The 6,000-nt window shown below is 55.2% G+C and overlaps 1 protein-coding gene across 2 annotated transcripts in view; it reads right to left on the minus strand.

Moving 5' to 3' along the window:
- PCDH15 (protocadherin related 15) overlaps window positions 1-3,103 on the minus strand; it is a 626,487-nt gene extending 623,384 nt beyond the window's left edge. The window contains exon 1 of one of the 2 annotated variants that reach the window (XM_068197023.1): window positions 2,894-3,103. The gene's annotated coding sequence lies outside the window, so the exon portion shown is untranslated. Of the gene's footprint in view, window positions 1-1,559; window positions 1,583-2,893 lie in introns of those variants that run through there. The other variant, XM_068197024.1, reaches the window with a different exon arrangement.
- Window positions 3,104-6,000: the final 2,897 nt, after the last annotated feature.

Raw genomic sequence — 6,000 nt, forward strand, 5'->3', positions numbered from 1 at the left:
AGCTTTGACACACCAGAAAGTTGAAAGCAGGGTGGGCTCCCGTGCCTGCTGTAGGTGCCGGGTTCCGTGTGTGACAAGGCTGTCACTCCTGCGGCAGTGCCAGCACGCTCCCATTGCCCCTTCAGGGCGCTGGGAAAAGCATCCTCGCACCCGTTCCGCGCTCCACGCGGGCCGGGCTCTGCTGCGAGGCAGGAGGAGATCGCATCTCTCAGGCAGAACTGAATTTGGAAAAGTTACACGGCAGGAACAGTTTGCATTCATCCCCAGCTTGCTACGTGGGATCTCGAGAACATTTGCTTTACCACTCCAACTATACAGTCTGATTTTATTTTTAAATGTCTCTTTTTCCCCAGTTTCCACTCATCAGAGAGCAAAACTGTTCTCAGTCGAAGTGAGAAACGTATTTGCTTTAACACGCAGACAGCCCAAAGAGCAGTCTGAGAAATTTATATGTCACGAACCTCCTCCCGTCGGGGGGTGGGTGGGAACAGACACGGAAATGTTTCCACCTTAACTTTTGATGATGGGAGGGGGAGCAGCCCGCCCTGCGAACACAGGGGCTTCCCCCCACACTTCGGCGGGGCCCAAATGAGTCAACGGGCATTGATTTACATCCAAAACCCCCTTCGAATACCACACCCCTCCCTCCGAATTAACATCCAATCATCATTAATGGCCACTGCCGAAACACGCAGATGGGATGGGAAGGCGGCACCTGCCTCTCCCGGCGTGTGCCCCCAGATGACACCACCCACACCTCGGTCCTGCTCTTCCCGAGGTAATCCCAGTGCTCAGGCTCCAGCCCCCACGGCTGACCTCACCGTACATCCCTCAAGTTCGCACATTTCAAACACAGGGCTCGCATCAGCTACAGGGATCGATAAAACCACTGGGGTGTGTAAAAGGTAGGCAGCAGAGTCACATCACCTACCAGGAGCCGGGCACCGGGGTTACCCTGCTGATTCCTGCCATAATCCCACTCCCAGAGCGTTCCCGAGGCTTTCCGAGCCCGAGAAGGTGTCTCTCCGCAGCTTTGCGGTTGCAAGGCAAGGAGCTTCCCGTCTGCCCTCCGCAGGACTCCCCCGGTGCCTGGAGGACTGAGGCACTCGGGAAAAGGCAGCGGGGAAGGTACCCAGCACCACTCCGCTTCCCCCAGAGGAGCTCGGAAATGAGATGGAGCAGCAGGCTCTCCCGCGCCAAGTATTACAGGAGCGGAATACTAACGGGTGCCTTTATTTTACCCATTACCATATGCAGATATTAAAGTCTGAGCGCTGCATTTCAGCCACTACTGGCCCTTGCAAATTAACCCTGCATCTTAAAGCGACACCACAGTAGTTGAGGTCACCGTCTCTCCTCTGCTTGGTGACAGGGACCGATGGAGAAGGGGAACAAGAGATGGGTATCTATCCTCGCTGGAGGAGGCTCTCCCGGCTCCGGCCGCGGAGCCCTGCCCTCTCCCCAGCAGGGTGGGAGCCTCGGGCTGAGCCCGAGGACCCGCGGCAGGGCAGCTCCAGCATCCCCCCCACCCGCGCATCCCTCCGTCGCCCCCGACTTACCCCCTTCCGCCGGGAAACTTTCGGCCGCGACGGGCAGCGGGACGGGCCGGGCCGGGGCCGCCGCCCTCTGGCAGCGAGGCCCGCGGGGTCCGTGCGGGCGCGGGGGCAGCGGCGGCGCCGCTCCGCCCGCCGGGGCCAGCGCGGCTGCGGCGCTGCCTGCGCAGGGGCGGGGGGAGCGCGGGAGCGGGGCCGCCGCTGCCCGCCCGGCGCGGCCGCGGCTCCCGGCGCGGGGAAAGCGCTGCTGCGCTGCGGAGCCGCGGCTCGTGCCCGCCTCCCCGCATCGGCGAAAGGGGAAAAAAAAAAAAGGAAGGAAGGGAGGGAGGAGCGGGGTTGGGGGGGGTGGGGGGGGGATGAGGGGGAGAAAGAAGGCGGCAAGCGTTCGCGAGGGCTCCGGGCATCTCTGCCTCAGCAGCCGGTCCTCCGGGATAGCGCAGCCAACTCCCTGGCAGCCTCGCCGCCCGCCTTGTCCCCCGGCCACGGGCACGGCCAGGGCACGGCAGAGCGGGCCGGGGGCTCCGGGCGCGCTCCTTCCCCCTCTCTCTCTGTCTCCCTCCCTCCTGCCGCGGCTGCGCTGCGCTCCCACCCCGCGCCCCCCGCCCTGCCCAAGCGGGAGATGCTCCGCGGCGCCGGGGAAGGAACCTCCGGCAAAGCCGCTCTCGGCACTTAGCGAGCCCAACTCCGGAGCGGCGCGCACCCACTGCCGAGGCTGTGCTTGCTGCTGATGCCTGATCCCCAAATGCCACCTGTAGGCCTGTTTCCTGGGAGGCTCAGTGTCTCGGCGTGTGAAGTTTCAGGTGGCGAATCAACACCGCGGGGACCTGTTGGGTGCCCGGTGTGCGCGGCGGGCCAGCCCCGCCGCTCCCCGAGAGCATCCCTCACAAACCCGGGCCAACCGCGCTCACGGCTGGAGCGAGCACCAGAGACCCCGAAGGGGCAAACCCCCGGGTGTTACCCTAAACAAGCACAAACCTAATAAACAAACTCCGCGTTGATTCAGGCCGATACAAGGAAAGGACCTCTCAGAAGTGAGCGGCAGCCAAAGCGCTGCTGGTTTCAAACGCAAATATTCACCGCTTCACCCTACCTCCTCCACTCCGCTCCAACCCGGGCAGGACAGGCTCTCTCTCTCGGAAGAGAGTTTTTCCTTAGCTGAGTGAATACAAAACGCGAATTTGCCCTTTTAATTACACCAAACTCCCCTCCCCTCTTGCCTTCAAACCCCTTTATTGGGTTCACCTGTGCATCTCCCTCACACTTCTGCGGACAACTCCATCAGCAAAACCACCAGCATCTGTCTGTCAAACCTTTTAAAAAGGAAAATAATCACTCCTGACCTTTCACGTGAAGATGACCATGTAAATCCCGAGTATCTCAATATCCTCTCAAATCCAAACGTCAGCGTAGACTCGGGAGCCACACATTTTCTGCACGGAAGCTGAGTAAAATCTTTTCTTCCCCTGGTATTTTCAGAGGACCCTGCTAATTCCTTTGGAATCCTAATAACCAATCCCAGCCTTCAGAAGGACTCGCACTGGGTTTCCAGAGTCCCGAGGAGCTCTAACACTCCGGAAATTCGACAAGGAGCGCAGAGTTTGATCCGAGAGAAGTGGGATGCTGCCAAGTAGCCCACATTCAAGCGCATCCCCCTTGGACGGCGCCACGTAGCAGCACCCACCCCTCAGAGACCCTCACCGCGGTGGCGCTCGTGGCCACAAGCCGCGGCCAGGAGCCACTGGGGCGAGTGGCTTCGGGCGAGTGGCTTCGGGCGAGTGGCTTCGCTCCTCCCGGGGCCGCGGCTCCCGCAGCCTCACCGTCCTGGTGCGGGTCCCCCATCCCATCCTATCCCATCCTATCCCATCCCATCCCATCCCATCCCATCCCCCGGTGCCCGTGTCCTCACCTCTGCCTCGGGCCCCGGCTGCCTCCGCCTTGCCCCGCTCGGGAGCCGCGCTCGCCAAACGCGGGCGGAGTGTGCCCCCGCCGCGGCTCGGAGGGACGGCGAACTGCAGCCGCAGGCACCGGCCGCTCGCCCTCCTTCCTTCCTGCCTTCCTCCCCTCCCCTCCTGCCCGGCTCGTCCATCAGCGCCTCCTCTTCCTCACCTCTGCGCTCCCCGCTGACTCCGCGCACCTGCGGGGCTTGACTTGCTAGGGAGGGAAAAACGCCGCAAACTTGGCTGAACAGAGAGGAACTGCGGCGCGCCCGACTCCGTGTGGACTCCGAGAGCGGGATTAGCTCGGGGATGCTGGCGTGGGGTGGGAAGTGAACAGGGGGGATTTCTGTGAAGCAAAAAATGAGTATTAATTACAGCGGCTGAAGGGGAAATATCGTGTGTCCCGGTGCTGGCATACAGTCAGCTCGTTAGCAGAAGTGGAGTTTAGGCTTCCAGCAGTTCTCCCGGCACATTTGTCTTTACAAACAACAGATACTTGTAAAGATCCTCATGCACTTCAATAGAGGTCCACAAGCTTCCTTGTTAATTTGCTTTAAATATAGGCATTTCCTGAATATGTGAGCTTTTCAGGGTTAATAGGAGATTTTTGCTGAACTATCTAAATAAAAATCTCAAACAGGCAGGGTCAGCAGCTTGTGGAATCAGGGACTTAGCCATTAATCATTTTTTACTTCAATATTTATGAACAACACTGCACATAAACTGAAACTTCCCCTACCTCTGCCCCCAGAGCTTATAAACTTAAGCCCAGACCAATGCAGTAGCCCAGGCGAGACTCCTCCACTCAGAACAGGATGCCAGAATAATTAGTTAACAATAAAACCCCCAGAAGGTGTTTTTTTGAGGGTGGCTGAAGATCCCAAATCCCAACCCTGTTGCTGCTGCTGTTGCCACCACAGCTGCTCACGTGAAGACACGAGTAGGGCTCAGAAAATGGGCTCTGCCCAGCTGGCTGCCCTGCCACCACAAGAAAAGTTCCCCAAGTTCCTCTTAGCCTTGCAGCAACTCTGCTTGACCCAGTTCAACTCACTAAATCAGAAGAAAACTCAGCTAGCAGCAAAAGACAGCATTTCCTTCATCTTTAACAAGCCAAGGGGGATCACCGAGGAGTCAGATAAACAGCAAAGCCATTGCTGAGCAGGTCTGGGATGAGCAGACCTTGCAGCTGGTGCAGGACCATCCCCTTCAGCTGCCAGTTGTTCTTACACTTGTTCAGCCACCTTGTGACCCCTTCTTCTCAATTTCACCTGTGTAAATCCAGATTAAATCCCCCAGCTGAACCCGAGGCTGAAATTTCTTCCCTCACCTTCTCTGAAGGCAAAAACAAAAGTCATTTTGATTCAGATGGAACCTCCTTGTGCTCCTCTCCCATACAAAAGTGATGAGAGCAGGGATTTCAAGCTCTGTGGTACCCAGATGCTTTACAGGTACACTGTAAGTATTTGAATGGCAGTGTGCACTTTGCAAATCAGCTCAGAGCTCAGGCCTCAGCAGCATTTGCAAGTGCACAGGTGAACAAAACCCTCTCTTCTCTTACTTCCCTTCCCTCGTGCTTCTTTAACATCCAAATTCTTCATGGCAGGGGGTTGAAATGAGATTATTTTTATGGTCCCTTTTAACCAAAGCCATGCTGTGTTTCTGTCACTTTTTTTTTTTTAATTTCTCTGTCAGCAAACCCAAAGGTTTTGGGTTAGGAAACCCAAAGGTAGGTTGGGGAAGGAACCCACATTCGTGTCTCCCCCACCTTTACATGCAGCACAAGTTCTCCGAGCTGTGACACATGAACAATAACCAATGCAAATTTAAAATGTGTATTTTCACTCACCCAATGAGAATTTACTTCAGTGTAACCAAAATATCATTGCTTCTCATAATCAGAAGAGTCCTATACAGACTGGAAAGAGAGAATTTAGCTCATTATAATCATAAAATTAACTCCTAGAGGAAGGAAAGGAGGCAGAAGGAGGTTAAGCATGAAGGCAATGCTGCTCAGCACCCGAGGTGTTGCAGTGGCCAGGTATTTCTCCCCACCACCATTAGATGAGTCACAGAGAGCCTAGCAGAGAATCTTGATTGCTTGTACAGGAGCTCTGAGAGCTCAGGAGCTCCTGTGCTAATGCAGAATTCAGTAGGGTTGGTCACAATGCACAATCATATTTGAAAAGTAATGCTTTTAACTAGAGAAAAATTTAATTTCTACTTGAAAAAATGGTGGCTGATTTTAAGAAGAGAGTAGGAATTACAAACAAAAATGTCAAGACTCCAATAATCAAATATTTACATATAATTTAAATTATGCTGCCATTTACTTAATCTTAAAATTCAGAGTGAAAGAGCAGAATTGCCACTGTTTGTTTAGGTATGGCTACATTCACTAAGCTCATGCCTTAAGCCTCTACTTAATCTGTTTTACTACTCAGAATAATTGCAAGCAGGGCGATAACTTCTATTACATCCCTACCTTCTCTTCTCTTTTAAAGAACAGTTAA

The sequence above is a fragment of the Anomalospiza imberbis genome, chromosome 8 (assembly GCF_031753505.1).
Source record: "Anomalospiza imberbis isolate Cuckoo-Finch-1a 21T00152 chromosome 8, ASM3175350v1, whole genome shotgun sequence".
Taxonomy (NCBI): domain Eukaryota; kingdom Metazoa; phylum Chordata; class Aves; order Passeriformes; family Viduidae; genus Anomalospiza; species Anomalospiza imberbis.